Consider the following 20,424-nt stretch of genomic DNA (forward strand, 5'->3'; position numbering starts at 1 on the left):
GGCACACGTGGCAAGTTGCAGAGGCTTTTTTACAATCCGCGAAATAGAATGCTCCTGGATAGCTAGGTTCGACATTGTACATGTACCTTTTTTTAGTACACGGAAGTGACGTCATCACGTCTGATTGGTTGGAAACAAAAGTGACGTAATTTCCCTAGAAAAATGTGGGCGGAGTCGGCAAAACTGGGCGGAGTCGGCTACCGGACGTGACAACAAAATGACGTTTCGTTTTGTACCCAGTACGTTTCAAAAGGTACTTGCTCGGAACTAGGTGTCATTGGCAGCATGTTTTCGGCGGCGAGGCGTCGCCGTCTCGTCAATTCGACTTTTTCTTTAATAGAGCTTTTTTTTTCGCCCGAAAGGCTGTATCGGGAACACCGCGATGCATTCGAGCTCCCGGAGGAGATCTTTCGGAAGCAATACCGCCTGCCCAAGATCGTGGTGCGGTGGTTGTGCGACGAACTTCGCGAGGAACCGGAGGTGAGGAGAGTGCGTACCTCGTGGACGGTCATGACTGTGGAGCTTCAAGTGTTGTGTGCACTGCGCTTCTACGGCACGGGGAGCTTCCAAGGCATGGTGGCGAGCGACGAACACGTAGCGCGGGACCAAAAGACAGTCAGCGTCGCGGTCCGCGCCGTGTCCGTCGCTATCGTGCGTCGTCTCGGGGTCCAGCGTGGCTGGATCCACTTCCCCGAGACGCCGAGCGAGAGGTTCGACTCGGAGAAGGGCTTCAGGCTGCTCGGCAGGATACCCGGCGTCATCGGTTGCGTGGACGGGACCATGGTCTCCATCGTCGGCCCGTCCAAGAACGACCCCACCGTCACGAAGGCGGCGTACTGGTGCCGCAAGTACTTCTACGCCCTCAACGTGATGGTGGTAAGTACACTCATGTTACGTTGTCAAAACGCGCCCCAAATCTGTAGAAAAAAAAAACGTATTGCCGATACGGTTTAAGTATGCCGTTTTATGACTGCGGGCTGTGGGGTCTCACGACTGCGCGAGCGTGTGCTCTACGTAGCATGTGAGCCGTGAAACTCTTCTCCCAAAAATAATACTTGTCTGTTAAAGCTTCCGTAAAAAACAAAACAAAACAAAAAAAAACATTATTTTTGTTTCAAGGTACCTTGCATCCAGGAAGGTGTTTTGACATGCATGTGTCAGTCAAAATAACTTAAAAGGTTCTGAAATTGCGACTGCTTTGTGAACCATAAGTACAATCTACGACTTGTGGATTCAGGTAATTACATGTCAATATCTCTCTCACTTTCAGGTGTGTGACGCCGACTGCCGGATAATGTGCATCGACCCACGGTATCCCGGGTCGGTGCACGACTCCTTCGATTGATAGATTGATAGACGTGCTGCGCTGCGAAGTTCTACAGAACAAACGCGTGACTAAAAAATTGAAAATGAAAAGGATGAGTTTACATTGAGATGAGGAGAAACACAACTAACACAAATGGGCGCAGACTAACAACTGTTTATTCTTTTCTTTTTCCTCCTTTTCAATTCATGAGTTTCCCAATGCGTGAGTTTGAAAAGGAGCGAACGCTATGAAATAATGATAAATGTCTTCATGAAGATGTGTGGACTTTCGATTTTGTGGTGTTTTTTCCGTTTTTTGATAAACGTTCGGTTTTTGTGGTGTGAGAGGGGACCTTGAAGCTGGTGCTGGTGTCCGCCTCGTTATGTTATGTATTGTCTCAGCAGTTCAATTTCCTTTTTGTTCAGAGCAATGGAAGGATCACTGACACACTTGCCGTGCTTCCCTGATGCCATGTGGAAGGCTTCTATGATTTCTCGTTTGTTTCTATTTTTTGATCTGTCCATTACTGATGTGTTTTCGAATAGCGGTTCACAGCTGCATCTCGCGCAATGCGCTGCTAAGTTGCCAGGTGCTTGCAGTTGCCCGCATGAATATTTATGCTCTCTGAGTCGGTCATTTAAGCACCTCCCCGTCTGCCCGATGTATGAGTTTCCGCACGTCAATGGTATCTTGTAGACGACCCCTTCTACGCATTCGACGAACTTGTTTTTGTGCTTTACCCGACACGACGATTGACCCGATGTGTCGCCTTCCTCTTCGTTAACCTTTTTGCACAGTCCTTTAAGCTTGAATGGGGCGGATTGGGCTACTTTGACCTCGTGCGTTTCGGCGATCTTTTTCAGTTGGTGCGAAAATTGATGAATGTATGGCATCACTACCAGAGGTTTTTTGACCTGATCCTTTTCCTTGGTTTTGTGATTGCCTCTGAGTGTTGCTATGCATTTTTCTGCCACAGATACTAGCAGGGACTCTGGGTAGCCGCTTGCTTGTAGTCGGGTGATTTGCCTTTGTAGGCTTTCTGACATTCTGTGGTGGCAAGATTTCTTTATGGCCTGCCATACGCACCCAGAGGCGACGCTCCTCTTCACCAATTTGGTGTGCCCCGAGTCGTACGGTAGTATGCCTTTTGCCCCTCTTGTCTTGTACATCCAGCATGTATGCTTTTCTCCAAATGCCATTTCGATGTCTAAGAATTGCAGCCTGCTTCTTTCCGGTGGTTCAAATGTGAATTCTAGGCCTCTGTGCACTTGCTTGAAGCTCTGCTTGACCTTTTCGCACACGTGGTCTGTCATTTTGTTCATAGGGAAAACATACCAGGAAATCGTCCACGTATCTAAAGCACTTTTTAACTCCGATCTCCTGGAAAAACGGCACTAGATCTCTGTTTCCTCTTGCAAGGTATATGTCGCATAAGGCTGGTGCGATGCACGAACCTATGCAAATGCCCTCTTTTTGCGTGTAAACACTTCCTTCATACATGACGTGCAGGGAGCTTAAGTATGTGCGGAGGAGATCGAGGAAATCGGATGTGCTGATCCCACTCTGGTTTTGGAATTTTACGCCTCCGTAGACGTCGATGCACTCTTCCACTGCCTCTAAGGCTCCTTGCTGTGGCACGTTGTAGAACATGTCTTTTACATCTACCGAGAAAGCAATGATGGGTTGTGTTCCATTCAGGAATTCCACCACCTCATCCGAGTTGCGTACCAGGAACGGATCATCGATTTGTAGAAGTGACAAGGATTTCTGTAGTTCTCTTGCAATCACATGCTGCCATGTGCCTTTGTCTTCTACTATTACCCGGAATGGACTGCCTTCTTTGTGCGTTTTGACTGCAAAGAATGGGTTTAGACATAGTTGACTGCTGCCTTTTACTTCCTTCGCTATCTTGGTGATGCCTAGTTCTTCACACTGTCTGGCCATTTGTGCTCTGGCGTTTTTCATACACCTTTCGTTGATGTCTTTTCGTTCCTCGAAGTTTTTCAGCATGGATTCTTTGGCTTTGTTTTTGTACATTTCCTGTTCTAAGATGACGAACTCTCCTGTCTTGTCAGCTAGCAGGAGGCTGCAGTTGTTTCTTCTAATCCAACGTACCGTGTGGTTGGTGTTCACGCCTGGTTGCCTGGCTGTTTTTAATTTGTTGGAAACAGCTCTGATGCCGGCAGCTATGCATGCGTTTTTCTCTTCTTCAGAAACCTTCCTTGCAACGTCGTGCACCATACCGATCAGGTCCACTGTTTTGGCCTTAGGCTCTACTGCATATTTGGGTCCTTTTTCTAATGTCTTGGAGACGTTGTCTGGGATGGTTAGATTGGTCATGTTGACGAGCCTTTCTTTTTCGTCCTTCATCCTTTTTTTCTTTTTCGGCATGTTGTTCATGCATTTAGTCCATTGGCTCTCACCCTGGCTCTCCGCTATATCGATGAAGTAGTTGTACATCAACTTGGCTCGGGTCGGTGATAAAAAGGCATCGCAAATACTCCTGATGTTGAGCTTCAAGAAGCGTACTTGCCTCCAAGTCTCGGAGCGCAGCATTTTGCAGCAACGCCTTGCTGTGGCCTCCCCCGGTGCCATCCTTCCGAATAAGGAAATCAGAACAGGTGCTGACAAGCCGTGTGTGAGGGCGTACGTCAGAATGCGTGTCCTGCATCTTGCCTCAGCAATGAATCCGATGAAGTGATGTATGCGTGGGAGAGGTGGTGATGGGAGAACATGAAAGCCCGATGCACTCGAAATGAAGATTAATAAAGCTTGGACTTGGGTTTGGGCTAGTTGGTTGTACATTGATAGACGTGCTGCGCTGCGAAGTTCTACAGAACAAACGCGTGACTAAAAAATTGAAAATGAAAAGGATGAGTTTACATTGAGATGAGGAGAAACACAACTAACACAAATGGGCGCAGACTAACAACTGTTTATTCTTTTCTTTTTCCTCCTTTTCAATTCATGAGTTTCCCAATGCGTGAGTTTGAAAAGGAGCGAACGCTATGAAATAATGATAAATGTCTTCATGAAGATGTGTGGACTTTCGATTTTTGTGGTGTTTTTTTCCGTTTTTTGATAAACGTTCGGTTTTTGTGGTGTGAGAGGGGACCTTGAAGCTGGTGCTGGTGTCCGCCTCGTTATGTTATGTATTGTCTCAGCAGTTCAATTTCCTTTTTGTTCAGAGCAATGGAAGGATCACTGACACACTTGCCGTGCTTCCCTGTGTGGCAATTTTCCTGGCTCCGAAACCAACTCGAGCAAGGGCAGCTGCCACGCTACGGCCGGTTCCTGCTTGGTGAGCATACTAAATTCATTCCTTACGCACACGGTGGCTCCCACTGCTTGAAAGCCACAGTACCACACGTACTGTGCTTGTTGTGAGGCACACAGACACAGTTGCTGGAACTCCCTGAAGTGAGACAACACCCAAAGTTTGGCCATTAACCTCTGTTTATGTCCACATAACTCTCACACTCTGCAGGCTACGAAAGCCACACTACACCAATCTCACGACAGTGATAGACTGCGCAAGGCATGCAACCGCAGTGCGAGTCGCTGTCCAGTTCGGTCCACTCACTGTTACTGTCTGCCTGTACCCTCTTGCTGGTTGGTTTTTGCATGAAGTTGGAGCTCTTTCGCCGATCCCTGGGGGCTCGCCTGGTCGCTTTGAGTCAGTTTGTACGGAATGGGATCAATTCCTCCTTGGCCACTTGGGGCTCGCCAAATCTGTCCTCGTGTCGTCTCTGTCCCACCCACTGGATTATTTTCCCTGACCCTTCTTCTTCGGTCTGCCTTAATAGCTCCTCCTATTAGACCCTCCGTGTCCCAACAGGACCTGACTCCTTTCCAATCTAACCACCCCCTCTCTTTTCCCCATCTCCAACTCCACCGAGGATTAGGAAAGAGGTTCGTCGAACTGGCGCCTTATCCTCTTGCTTGCCAAAGACAAGGCCAGCGTGTTCTGCTCTGCCCGTGCCTAAGGTCACGGCTACACTCCCAAAAGCAACAGAGCTGTTATCTGTCGGATGCAAGGGCCTAATAATGCACTTGCATACAACACAGCACCCCTAAGGAATCGTGCATACACCCCACCAGGAAAACATATAGTTACATGAAATAACAGGGAGTTTGCAGGCAAGCTGGTGCTAATTAAATATAATGTAAACTGATACTGTAGTGCAGAAATATTACCACACTTTTAAGTCACACTTAGGTTACATTATAATTGACATAGTTGCACACAGCTGTTTTCTTGCCTTTCATTTTAAAAAGTAAAGAATGTAATATGTTCCATCCTCTACATGTGCAGGTGACAGCGGCTACCCCTTGGAGCCTTGGCTCATCACCCCTGTCCCCGGGAACCACGCGACCTCCACCGCTTGCGGCCGGTTTAATAAGGCGCATTCCTCGATCAGGTCTGTTGTGGAGCGCTGCATCGGGCTGTTGAAAAACAGATTCCGGTGTCTGCAAAGGCACCGGGCTCTGTATTACCACCCTTCAACAGCCACCGCCATTATTTCGGCATGTGCAGTGCTCCACAACATCTGCCTTGCATCGAGCGAGCCAGAACCGGAGTCAGACTCCGACCCTGAAGAGTCAGAGTTAGAGTCTGAGCCGAGCTCGGACGGTTCTGAGCCGAGCTCGGAGAGGTCAGCGTCGGCTCCCGAGAGGCTGGCTCCTGCCGGCCCTCCGGTCGGCCTTCCGGTCGGCCTCTCGGACAGGGGGAAGGCTCTGAGGCAGCGCCTTGTCGCCCGGTTCGGAACCCGCCGCAGACGTGCCCGTGCGGAGCGCCACACGCAAGGAGTCCGCCGCCACGACGGTAGTCCCGACCACCAGGGACACCGTCGGGAAGCCCCTCAGCGCCCTCGCCGCGGTGGTGCCCAGCATGGACGCCGCCAGCGACAGGGAACCTCTCGCCACCACGACTGAGGTCCTGACCACCAAGGACCCCGTCACATCCTTGCCCTCAGTGAAGCCCTCCCCGTGGAAGCCGTAGAGTGCACACTTCGCTTCCTGCTCCACAGTCATGGCCGTCCACAAGCTACATACTCTCTTCAGCTCCTACACCTTGTGAAGTTCGTCGCACAGCCAGCGTGCTGCCTCCGGATACGTGTCGAGTGCATCGCGGTGATATCGATACAGCCTTTTTTTTATTTTTATGAGCAGAAGGCACGAGACGCAGTCGACAGTGACAGAAAAGGTTCGCAGGTTTAGTTGCCAGACCAACAGGTCATCTGGATTGCCCCTGCAAAGAACTGAGAATTAATTTAGATTACCTCTAGAAAGAAATGCTTGCTTTAGCAGAGGTTGCTTTCTTAGTTGCTGATTGAACCAGGGATATTGTTGTCGTAGACATTGTTTCATATTACAAATGCTTAAAAGCGTCCTGCCTTCTGCTCCATTTCATTATCTCTTTTATGGCACTTCATCAAAGTTAGGTGGTTGTGTTATCTCAAGACAGTGCACAGGTAGTTTGTTTTGAAAATTGCTTTATTTCTTAAAGAAAAACCGACGGAGCCCTGGACTAAGGGCCCCGACCGGGACTCGTCAGTCTCCTAACCTTTTGAAAAATAAAGTTATACCACCACCACCACCCCCTGTGACTTCATGAATAAAAGTGTGACAACATGGAATGTAATATTTCAATCATGGAAGTAAAACTGAGCATTGACTGCAACTTTGTAAACAATTGGGCAATCTGAAGTATATATCACAGATATCTTGTTGAACACTCTGGTCTTATTTGAGCACAATAGTTAAATCTCGAAAGGAAAAACAATATATATATTCTCTGACTAGCATACCACCATATAAACACAGATGTTGCTCCAAACATTCTTATGTGAGCTTTGCAATAGCAGGTTCTCGAAAAATACAAAACTTATTTCTGACTAGAGATGCACCATATAAACACTGGGTCATTCTAAAGAAATATATCACAAGGACACTATGAAGCACATAGTCCCTAGATTGCATATTGTCAGACATATGACAATGCTACATTTAAAAAGCATAAAGACCAAGTTCAATGCTTAGGTAAGACAAAATGAATGTAGCTGCTTTTGCAACCCATGACTAGACTGCAGGCCTCTTAACTTCTCAATGAAAAATTTCTCGACAATGGAAGAACACTTCCTATAGTTAGCGACGGGTTAAGAATTAAACGGAGGCTCCTCCCACCTCTTCCTACTTCAGCAGAGCAAAGGCTAGAGAGGAGCTTGCTTCCTCTCTACTGTTCGCTCTGCTAAAGTGCAAAGAGGTGGGAGGAGCTTCCACTTCACTGTTAACGTGTTGCCGAGTATAGCTGCCGCTGTTCGTCAAACACAAGACATGGCTTGCTTGGGCATAAATCCGTTGTTTCCCAGCCAATATTTTCTACTTCCTTCACGGGTCATAGCCAAGGAAAAAGTACTAACCGAGCTCTTGGCAATTGCTGTAATCTGACTATTGCGCCAATCTCGGGCTGCAAAATTAAATGGCCGGCTTGGCCATGTGGATTAAATAAAATAAATAAATAAATAAATCTAATCTTCACTTTCAGGGGGGGCGGGGGTTGTGAATGTGGCCAGGGCTGCGGCCAGGGCTTCGGCCAGGGCTGCGGCCAGGGCTGCGGCCGGAGCAGCGGCCGGAGCAGCGGCCGGAGCAGCGGGGTGAGCCGGGGCTGCGGGGAGGGCCGGGGCTGCGGGAGGGGCCGGGGCTGCGGGAGGGGCCGGGGCTGCGGGAGGGACCGGGGCTGCGGGAGGGGCCGGGGCTGCGGGGGGGGGAGGGGGGCCGGGGCTGCGGGCTGCTCCAGCGCCCTGCTGGCCAGCAGGAGGAGCACTTGGACCAAGGTGCTGTGGGTGTTTTCTTGTCCCGAGGCCGCCCTGTCAAGGTTTGCGGAGATCCGCTCAAGGACCTCCAGGAGCTGAAATGGCAAAGGAGTTTCATTAACATTGGGCAGCATATTTCCATACACCCACAGTCTGCCAAGACCTTGCTCATGCCACAACTGTGTCATTCTGCACCATTGTGGACATGCACTGCTTTCTGTGGCCTCGTGGCAGCACCTTGGTCCTAACCTTGTTAGTTGTAAGTGCGTGTAAGGTTAAGTTTGAGTCTGTACCTGGCCTCGGAACTCCCTCTCCTCTGCAGCCTGGTCCACGTTCTGCTGCAGCAGCAGGGCCTGTTGCTCCACGGCTTGGATGGCAGCCGCGTCGTGCCGCTCCTGCCTCGACTGCCAAGGGGGGGGGGCGCGAGGCACGGTGGGCCGCGCCCACGGCCCCCAGCTTGTCGTTGTGTCTGCCAAGAAACCGAGTATGGGTGATGATGGTGCTCATACCTGCACCACTGATGATAGGTCCCAGATGCCCTAGCAAGAGAGCTTACCTCGTGAGGTGGAGGGCACCGGCTCAGCTGCCATCTGGCGCCTGCTGCTGCTTGGCCTCTCCTGGAAGGGGAATTTATAACAACTCGTGAGAACACGCACCCTTGTCTGTGCTTCCCATTTGTTGACCAAACATTTTGACGAGCATGCATTCTACTCGGAGGAGAACATTTAGAGAATGCCACCTCAGAGGCAATCTCACTTTCTTTTTTTGACAACGTTTCCATTGAGTACCGGGATATATGTCTAGTGCTAGCACATCATCTTCCCAAAAATTACAAGCAAGACACCGTAGGGATTTATTGCAACAGCCAGGGGCGAGGTGGCAAAAATGACGCATGTCCCTGTTTGGGTGTCAAACATTAGATTTCGCACTACATGGACAGATGCAATGTTTTCCGCTAGAGCTCCTAATATTTGCAAAAGGTCAACGTGTTTCTTAAATGCACCCTCATTGATATTCCGCGGTACAGCGCATTGGTGACCGCTGCCCTGCACTCTTTGTTAACATGATGGTAATTGTTGAAGTACGTACCTGCTGGTCGCCCGGTTCACCGGGGACCCGCACCCCAGGGGCCCCGAGTGCCGAATCTGTGCCCACTAGCGTCAGGATCCTGGCCAGGGACTGCGCTAGTGGGCGCACGGTGGAGCTCCCGCCCCCAGTCCTTCTGTTGATAACGAAAACGACTGAATAAATTTCATTGCACTATCAGCAGACTACAAAGATTACCTTGCGGTCTCGTTGAGCTGTGCAGCTCGCTTCCGCGCCTTCATCACGCGCCGGGACCAATGCTCCTTCCATTGCTTGTAGCTCTTGGTTGGAGGCCCCAGCGCGTTCAGGCGCAGAACGAGCTGCTCCCAAAGACGCCGCTTGTCGTCCCGCGTAAGGGCGGCGGAGAGGTCAGTGGCGTTGCGCGCGAGCGACGGGTGCTCACACATGAAGGAGAGTTGCTCCTCCTTCTGAGCAGCCGTCACTCGCGCGCTCCTCGTTGGTCCCGCCGACCCCTCCGCTGCCCCCGGCACCCCCGGCACCTCGTGGTCCGACCCGTCCGACATTTTGGTTTGAAGAAGGCGCGTGGCGCACATCCCGCATAATATTGGAACAACTTTATCTCCAATTAATTGTTTTATGTATTGCAAAAGGATACAAAAAAGCGGTTTGTTTTAACAGCGCCCAAAAGGTTTTGATTGTTTTTCAATACTTTTACCTGTACTAGAACAGATGCGACGGCCAGCGACGCACAGGATTGGTTGCCGTTCCTTCGCTAAACGCAGGAACTGCTCCCCGCGTCGTAGTAAATCCTACCCCGTATCCCGCGCGTAGGGACGCCTCAGGGAATGCGTAGCTACCTCCGCTCGTCGGTGGTTGGCTCCGGACGTCGCTCAAACGGGTGACAGGCGTCAAGTTTGCGATGACGTAGCGGCGTCAAAGTGGGCAGAGCCGCCACGTGAGTGTTGCTAGGATACGCTCCTCCTTTCCATTACGTCACTTCCATGTACCTTTTCTCAAATGTCCAACCTAGCGATCCTGGGTTACCTTGGTCTTTAATGCATGTAGCACACAAAAGAACACGAACTGAATTGCAGTGGGAAACGAAAATAAATGATGATAAACAAGATAAGCTTTGTTTCACTAAATACATTACCAGTAAAGTATTTGGTTTTACCCTGCGAGCGAAGAGGAACATACAAGTGCGAGCATACTGCCCTGAACTATACACGTTTGCAAGAAAGGCTCCTGTGCGCTGCCATTTTGAGCGATGCTGGCGCCCCGTACCGTTTCCGCCATGCTGGGGTGCGCCAGGGGCACGTCATTGGGGTGCGCGATGACATGATGGTGCCGTTTGCTGCATCGCCGATGGCTTACGTTAGCGGCACACTTACTGCCTCGGAACGCAGGAGGAGGTATCCACACAGAATCGTAGCGTCACATATTGTAGGACGGGGCATCTTTCAGGGCTGGAGCTGACTTTATAACGATCGCAGCTTCTGTTCCTGCATGTTGTGGAAGCCAGAGCTGCCGCGAGCGCAGCCATCGTTGATGCAAAGGCCATGCGACTTTTGGCGCATTCTGAAGAGAGCGCCTTGAGACTTTAGATCTTTTTGAAAATTTTCGATTTGTTACCGCTTTAGGCATTTTATTTAATTGTCCTTGCTATTTCGCTGTCGAAGACGACACGTGTACGTTTTATAATTATTTTTTAAAATTTCTTTCTGCACTCAGTGATGCACGCTTCGGCGAGAGACCCTTGGCAACATTGTACGACAACCAGCGAACAGCTTGGCTGGAGAGTAGGTCCGCCTCACTTTGGCGCGCGGTTCGAGGTTAAGCCAGGATCCCACTTGCAAAGGGGTATACTTCCAGTGAACAAACGCACCATCCAAAGCATCGAGTTCGTTTTTATAGCTCTTGGTACGCTCAAACCTTTAAAAATACAATTATAATCAATTATATTATTTTAATTATTTTTATTGAATGCGCCTATGTGTTTTTTTTTTTTTGTTTTGTTTTTTGCGTTTAAGTGCCATTTTCTGAGATATATAATATTTTTCCAGAAGTCCGACACCTATAGGGAGTATTCACTGGCGGCCATATCCGTGTGCGCTGCTGCTGAGCGCGTGCTGACGGCGAGCTTCCGCAGTCCTTTTGGAGCGTGCATTTAGCACCATCAAGGTTGTCGTTCTTAGCAGGCCATTAATGTGAGCTCGTTCTGAGCATGCGCTCTAAACAGCACCCACAAATATGGCGTCCAGTGAATACTCCCTATAGTCTGGTTTATCCAACGAGGTAGAGGGGCTTAGAGCGATAAACCGGGGTTCCGGTCTGCACTCGAAAGTGACCCCCATAAGGCGGCTGCCATTGTACGCAAATTTGACCACACGTCACATGACCAAACCAAATACTTGACGTCACTGGAAAGATGGCAGCGCCCATGCAGCGGCTGGCCCCAGCTGGGCCGGAGCTTGTCGGATGCTTTGTTGGTTGTCGTTCGTTTCGGCGAGTTGATTTCAGACGCGGAAGCCGTCATATGAGGCCGGTCGAAAGCGAGTTCGGAGTTCAGCGTGGTGTATTTCCGAGGTTACTCCACAAGGAGTAACCTCGGAAATACACCACGAAGCACCTGAAATCCGAGTCAGTTGCTGCTACCAGGAAAGACCACCGGAATTCGGTCTCCTGTCTGAAAATCCGAAGCTTACTAAGCCAACAATGACAAACCTGTAGCAGCGAACCGTGTCCCCTCCCACCATTGTTTGCATGCCTGTCGCAAATCACACTCCGACGCTTTTTCACGCAAGCTGTATGAAAACGTCAAGGACTGGATTGAACAATATGACAGTGTCGCCCGCCACATTGGGTGGACAGACAACCAGCTCCTGCAGAACCTTACTTCTCGTGGAAGAAACTGCCGGCGCTGGTCTGACAACCATAGATCCTCCTTAACGTCATGGGAAGTTTGCAAGATCGAGCTGAAGCGCGCATTCGTAGCCAACATCAACGAGAGAGAGCCGCATTCTTGATTCTGTCCAGGACACTGCCCCAACGAGAGCGCCACCGCACTCGTAGAGGATGCTTTGCGCTTGATCGAGCGCCCGCGCCTACGCCCACGCCGACCTTGATGCTACAGAAGACAAGAACCTAAGAATCCCATGCCCTCCACGTGAGGGACAACACCTTCGGCAGCCTTGTCCGCAACCCCCCAACAACAGTCGAAGTGTTCATATCACCGAGGCTTCCGACATGGAATGTGCACTGCATGCCCGAGCCTGCCACTATGAACAACTTCCCGGCGTCTCGACACTCGAGTTGTCCAGCTTCTACTTCGACGCTAGCCTCCCAGACATCCACGACATCATCCACGACGTTGTCTGGGAGGAGATCGGGAAGCTACTTCCTGCCATCAGTTGCCCGGCTTTTATTTTGACTGCCAAGATTGTTTCAGAACAAGTTTGACAGGTATTTCAACCGAGACTTCTGTGAGCGAAGCGGCATCTGACAAACCGAGGGCAACTTACGCCACAATGGCACGACGACCGCCACCGGCTGCCCCTTAGTATTCAATGCCAATTCAATGAGACACTCTAACGCCGAAGCATTCCCGACATCGTGGGTAGGTCTGTGCTCAACAAAGTACACCGAGGAAAACGTAGGTGATACGAATGTGCGACCGAAAACCACTTTGCTACCACTGCATGAAGCCGACCATGTCTACCAAAGCAGCCCGTACCAATGAATTGGTCTGCGAGGGTTCGTGCCAAATGACCCTCGATTACGTCTCGAGGAGCGACCACGGGAGATTAAGGATTACCTTCGGCGACCTTTGTCCCTGATGCCGAAGGTGCTGAATCGAAGATTCTGAATCCCTGATTACCCCGTAGCTCCTCATGTCCATCACCTCAACAAGAGGTAAGCACGACAAAGCAGGTGAGCGGCGATGCAGTGACAGTTGATTTGGTGTTAGTTGTCGTCCAAGGACAATACCTAATAATTTGCCGACACCATTCATCTGTGTCCATGCAACGAAGCACACAATTTCCAACTTTGAGGGAAAATGCCCCTGAGTGACTTGAAGGAATAGAATGGTTGGTTGCTCTCAAAAGTGAACTGCAAGCATCACCAGACTTGGATAGCAAACAAAAATTGTTGCCAGCTATCAAGTCAACGGTACAGCAAAAGGCACAGCCACGTAAGCAATACATGCCCGAGCTTGCTACATTGATGCCGAAAACTACCAGGAAAATTTTCGGATTAGAAGCCAGCCCTGCAGCTTCACTGCATCAGACGTCAGTGGCCGCACATGACGTATGATTACAAGACAGCATCAGTCGGTCAAAGTTGCCACTCGACCAAACTGAACACCGACGTGCCAGGAGCGTCATCCGACAACAAGGTCCACAGGTACTACGACTGAACGCCTGACACGAGACTGTCGCAGAAAGAACTCGTTATTTAACCATTTACTAAGAATCAATAATTATGTAATCAAGTGGAAATAAACATATTTGATACACTAACCAGATAAACATATTTCCGCTTGCCTTCATGCCTTGAGAGTCTACATACCGAGAATTGTGTCCACTGCACGCTCTGTACCTTACGAGTACACTCGCATCTCTGACCCTTCAATATTAATTAAGGGGTCATACCAGACGGGCAGACTTCTTGCAAGGGGCTGCACTCGTTCAACCTTTCCTGAACATGTGGTGCATCCGAAAACCAACTCCAGTGATGTGAAAATGTTATTTATTAATTTATTCCTTCCAGGGGCCTTCGTAGGCATTGCAGAGAGGATACTTAAAACTACACACATGATAATAGCATTAAAGCACACTGCTGTAACTTGTTAATTGGAAAAACAAACACAACTCTGAGCATATAGTTTAATAGTATGCATTGTTATATAGCATGACACTTCCTATATGTATGACACAAGAGACCCTTTGCAGAACCTTATCAAGCAACACAACTGTCATCATTTTTTTCGGCGTAAAGCACACGAATGGGCCCCAGTTCAGGTTGAACGCTAATGCAGCATTCGAGTCCAATGGGTGCTGAGCCGAATTCACAGGGATGGCGGACATAACATTCTTGTCGAACAAATGCCCGAAGTATGAAAGCCTGGGGTAATTACAGTAGTAGCTACTGTAATTTGTTTTATCAGAATTTGGCAGACGGCAAAGGCTACAGTCTCGGTGAGTCAATACACACATTGGACAGAGGCACATGACAACATATCACCAGAGTGCTCGTCTGCACAGATTTGTCACACACCTTCGCTCGGTCTCTCTGATTGGCTCGAGGGGGCTGTGGCGGTTGGCCTTTTCCAAGTTACGGTGATGCGAAGTATAGACAGCCCACACTTTTAAAAAGAGTCTATTGAAGAGACCGAAAGGAATGGTAGTCAACATTTTTCAACAAGACTGCTGTCCAGGCAAGGGATGAACAAAAATATGAATCATCTTATCCGGGTAATTAGAACAATTAAATAATTGACCGACTAATACAATGCACTCTTGATGGAAAAGAGTATAGCTGCAATAAATCCTACAAAACAGACAAAAAGCGCAGTTAATCTATGCATGCACCAAAACAGTTGTTCTTATAGCAAGTCGAATAGCTTTGAAGCAGGTGCCTGCAACGATTTATTCTTCCCCATACTCAATAAAACGCCATCCTCGTAGCTGAAAATAAGGGTGCACTTCGCACTCACACACACAAAAAAAAGGAAGAAAAGCGATTGAATGTAGAATCGTGGATTAGCACAAAAGGTTAAAATCGCAGGAGCTTCCTCGCTAAAAGTTCCTATGGTTGTTCGGTGACGGAGGGCTGAAACAACTTCCCTTAAAGGGGCCCTGCAATCATATTTAAGCGTCAAGCTTTTTTGCGGTTTCCACGTCTCTTGGGGTTCGGGCAACCCAGCGGGCACGCGGAAACCTCCTCCACCGACGAGGGCGACCCGCGGTACCGAAAACGTGCAAAATGCGACGTCTTTGGTCCTGGGCTTGCCACTGGTCAAAGCCGCTAAGAGCTTTTCTTTAGTCGAGATACAAAATATAAGTGTCGCGAACCGTTTCAATTATGTATGAAAGTAGTCTTTTTTCACTATTTTAGATCAGAAAAGAAACAAATGCAGTTTAGAAAGTACGGGAACGAGAAATGACCCGTCGACATACCCGCGACCAAGCGACGCAAAAAAACGGCCCATACTAGAAAAGGCTAGTGGGATGAGGCTACGACGAACGAGGAGCGTAGAAAGGTCCCGGATGTACGCGGCGGCGCTGTGGTCGTATACCGGTTCAAGAATCCGACCGGTTCCGAGCGTTCCGAAGGCCTTCGGCGCAGGCCCTGCTGACGATTTGGCCATTTGGCGGTGCGTCAGCGCGAAGTGGCTCCCTTTCTGAACTGATATTTACCCCGTGTTTTCTGTCGTTTGTGGCCAATGAATTGTTATGCCGAATTAGTGTTTAGTCGCGCAGCAAATGCAATGCGAGCTGCTCTGGCCGCCCGCTTCATACAGCCTATCCAACACTTGCTTTAGTGGCGCCCTCTCAAGCCGTCGACACGGAGTGCGGCAGCCGTGTGCGCTCGATGAGCTCACTACTCCTCCTCTAGTTCAAGGCCACTCAAGCCAGAACCTACGACGTCATGAAGGAGGTTATTTTGTGCTTGTTTTTGTAAATCTAATTTGCCTATAACTTTTAAAATAAAGCGAAATTTGAGAAAAGAAAAGTTGGATTAAGTTACTACGTTCAGTACGCTCAGGTTCAGTGCAAATTAAAAACCAGTCAAAAAATCATTGCAGGGCCCCTTTAAGCGCGAAACACATGTACGACGAAACCGTCCGATCCGACGTCCGACCGCGCAATACGACGGTCGGAGGCGAGGGTTTTCAACGCTCTCCGATGCTACGAAAACCCTCTCCCCCCAAGGTCATTCCGGCTGTCCGCACGTCGGATCGGAAGGTTTTCGTCATACATGTGTTTCGCGCTTTAGGCCCTAACGTGACGTATACATTTCGCGTATATTCTCAGATATTTCAACGTTCAAACAAAGCTAAGAGAATGCGAAAATTTCATGTTAAAAGCACTCAAAGCAGCTCAAAGTTCTATCGATCCTCGGACACATCCCGGAATCCGAGCACCGGTACGGCGATGCAGAGCTGATGCTGTCTCACAGGCGTTAATATCCAGATGATCCAGAGCGATCTTGCGCAAAAACGGTATAAAGTATCATTCCTTCATATTTTCACATTATACCTGCGTCAGCGAGCACGAAGAAGCCCGAAGTCGTCGGAAAGCAGCTGCACATCACGACTACAGCGCACCGAACAAACTCGCATCCGCCAGCTCTGGGCGCTGCCATCTTACCTGTGACATCACGGCTCTTGGGAGGTCATGTGACGAGTGGTCACATTTGCGTAAAAAATGGCGGCAACCGGGGGGGGTGCCACTTCCGAACTTCCGGTTTATCACTCTAAGCCCCTCTACCTCGTTGGGTTCATCATAAGTAAGGGCCGAATAATCAAAGATGTAGGCCAAAAAAAAAACAAAAAAAAAAGAACGCGAACAAGTGAACACACATTAAAAATGCAATGTAACGGTACATTCAAAACTAGTCTTTAGTTTTTTAGAGAGCAGCAGTTTCGTAGGGCGACATTTGTACCCGTTGAAGGTTATAAAACGTGCAGTACAACCGTTAGCTCGGGGTCTTTAACGTGCATTACGCAGTATAGGTGGTACACGATCGCACGACGGTAGGATGCAGATGGGCGACTGAACCCAGGGTCCCTGCTAAAGCCCCTTGATAAAGGCGTTTATTACAAGTACCGACAACCATTGTTGGGGAAACGGGCAAGACACGTGCCACGAGCGGGTGCTCCGCCGACATTCGCTTTCAAGGGCCAGTCATTTTAGTGCTGCGCCGCCATTTGCCTCCAAGGGCCACTTGAGACACGGACCTCGTGCACTGGCACCTTTGAGGTTATTTGAAAGACCAACGGAAACACATCGAGGGGATTTAGTCCCTACACGTTCCGCCAACGTTGGGCTCCGAAGCGTGAGCTCCGTGCTTTGAACGGAGATCGCGCTCGAGCTTTTCTCCACGTGCTCTGATCTGCGGTGCCACACCACACTCGGCCAACGGTCCCCCGCCGCACTTGGTTTAGCCTGTGAGCTAAACCAAATGGGCTATGCTTAGAGTATCGGCACTTTTTCCCCCAAAATTATTGTGGGTGCCGCCATCTTGGTGGTTAGTAACCAATCAAACGCAACTGCGGATAGTCATGATTCAAAAGTTTCGGTGTCAGGCAGCTCGCGTAATATTGCTTTGCTTTGTCACGAACTGTTTAAACATTTGTGGAGGACGGAAAGGCGTTTCCTGTGATTTCAAGAGCTTCAGATAACTGACAACCATTATTTTAAGCACCAAGATGTCTAGGAAGCGTAACTTACTTAGTTGTTCTAGTTTAGCCCGACCGCATAGGCACAGAAAGAGAACAAACAGCTTGACCTTGCGCTCTTGGCGCTGCTTCAGTGGCTTTATCAGCCCGTAGCGTTGGCTGCGTTGCTAACTAAGGTAAAGCAAAGCAAATGTTAAGATCTTAGGGTTTCACAAGAAAAACCAACAAAAATCACTTAACACACTCCAATAAAAAAAAAAGCGGGTTTATTTTGACTAATTGGAGATCTTTTGACGTGCAACCGAAATCTCAAGCGCCGTTCACACTCTTGCGACCGAGTACGACTGACAGAGACGAGACCGGGTTTTAAGCCTCTTGCGACTTCTTAGGACCAGCTCCGCTGCAGCGCGGAGCTGGTCTTAAGAGATCGCAAGAGGCTTAAAAACCGGTCTCGTCTATCTCAGTCGTACTCGGTTGCAAGAGTGTGAACGGGCCTTCAGATTGTCCTCCGTCGGATTGCGGGCACCTCGGCCAATATTTAAACCCAACAAATATAGATTTATGGGCCAGCGCGTTGGCTCAGAGACACTGAGACCATTTAATATTTTGTGTTTTGTTTTAATATCATCACCACTTAAAAGCCACCGAGGTGGTTTTTGAAACAAAATATAGTCAAATTATTCCGACAAGCATAGTTTGATTGCGGAAATGGTGTTTCCATGTGATAAAAAACATTAAAATATTTTTGCATACGTGGCGGAATCTGAAATGGCAGAATGCATTTCATGGCTCCCATTTCATTTGGATCGCGTCGGGAATGCGTACCGACGCACAGTAGAACGCGCGCAAAAGTAGCTGTGGTGCACCCGCAGCCTCGCGCTTGTGTTTCTGACATCTCTGGCTCGCTCACTGCGGGCATCCAGGCATCTGACACTGTGACATCTGGCGATTTTTCTGTCTTTCACGTAGTGTTCCAAGCGGCACACGACGGAAGATGCACATCAAGCTGTTCTTGAACACGTGTCGCCATCTGTACTTTATATTAAGAAACTACAATTTGCCGTAACTGAATGGGAAAAGTTTGAGGTCTTATAACATTTTAACGTGCAATATGTCAATATGGAAGTTCTGGAAAAAATAATATTGAAGGATGCTTCATAATTTAATGTCTCGTTATTTTGATTAGTTAACGTGATTCCGTTTTTATAGCACCTTAAAATGATGCCATTTTAAACTCTATTTTTTGTTTTAAAATGTACACCATCTGTACAACTCGTTGCTTACTTTTTTTAATTTATTACATGCAACCAAACTCTCACGTAAATTATCGTGGACAATGGGACGTTATAACTCGAGAAATAATTTTTTCAACATTAGAGACTGCGGTCTATTAAAAGATACATTATTAACTAACAACTAAAAGTAATCGTAATTTTGAGGCGTTAAAGGATTGTCGAAAAACAGCTCTTTAATTTGACATTAACTTTATAATTGTAAGTTACATAGAATGAAAGTTATAAGCCGTCAAAAAAGCACCAAAACGTCCTGCACGGTGGGGTTGCACCTTAAGGGTGTACGGAGCATAGCTCTGGTCATTCACACCGACGGGGTGCTGAGGGAGGGATGTCAGAGCTTGCAGTTCAATGCAGCGGTTTTCTCTTATGACAAGTTCAGCGCCAAAATGAGAATATCGACCTGAAATGGAACATAACTAAAAATACCCCGCCTTTATTTTAGAGACCAGCATCTATCCCTGAGTTCAAGTGGCGAAGCTCGCTGCCTCCCACGACTGCTCAAGAGTGACATTACGTCATTGTCGAAATCTCAGAGTCTGCTTCAAAGGTTGGGTGGAGGTCACAAGGCAGAGACTGGGGGTGCCAGGGTGATCATATAGGTAAGAATTTTGATAACCTTCTTATCGTGTTTACGCCAAGTGTCTAAACACTTTTTTTGGTTCAAATCAGTGCACGTTCGATAAAAACTTCATTACAGGTACAACACAATGTACCTGATCGAAAGCTTAGTCACCTGTTCAAGCTCTCACTTCACGCATCTGTCCGAAAAAGCTGATCTCAATTGTCGGCGCGCACGTACTCCGTGTCCTTGAGCGAAAATCTAAAGAATCACGCCGCCTTTGAGTGGCACGTATTTCGTAAAGATTCCCACTCCACTTGCATACACGACAAATTTTGGAGTTTATATTGTCGCGGAGGTTCTGAAACAAAACTCGGTTGTATTTTCTGGACCGTGAGACCGACAACTTTCACTGCAGTGCCCCCCCCCTCACGTTAGTCTTTGTGTGTGTGTCTGTGCGTGTGTGCGTGTGTGCGTGTGTGTGTGTCTGTGTGTGTGTTTGTGTGTGTGTGTTAAGTGTGCATGTGCGTGCGTGCGTGCGCGCGCGCCTGGAGATAATAAAAATTTCCACTCTCGCGACCACAAGTGTTTATACAGCCGGATTCCGCACAGAGCATAGGAACGATGAGTTCGACGCTTCAGTGAGGATTACACCGTCATCCCGCGCACATTCTTTGGGACACTTGGCCCCCCGGGAAAGAAACGTTCGGCAGTATACAGCGAACATATGGGCTGTGTTACTCGCTGTTGCTCTCGCACGAAATATCTTTCCACTTCGGTTTATTTTCTAAGTTCACTCCTTCTTTCTCTCTTTTTTTTTTTTTTTTTTTTTTTACAGCGTTGAGCGCGCAGCAAGATTAAAGGCTACGGAGACTTTGTAAATGGCGACTATGTCAAGCCCCGAATAAAACAAAAATAAAAAAGTTTGACGCACACAAATGTGAAAGTGTCTGCATCCAAACGTTCGAAGCTTTATAACAGCGATATCTTCTTCGGTT

This window comes from Ixodes scapularis, unplaced genomic scaffold (assembly GCF_016920785.2).
Source record: "Ixodes scapularis isolate PalLabHiFi unplaced genomic scaffold, ASM1692078v2 PGA_scaffold3__209_contigs__length_174095766, whole genome shotgun sequence".
Classification (NCBI taxonomy): domain Eukaryota; kingdom Metazoa; phylum Arthropoda; class Arachnida; order Ixodida; family Ixodidae; genus Ixodes; species Ixodes scapularis.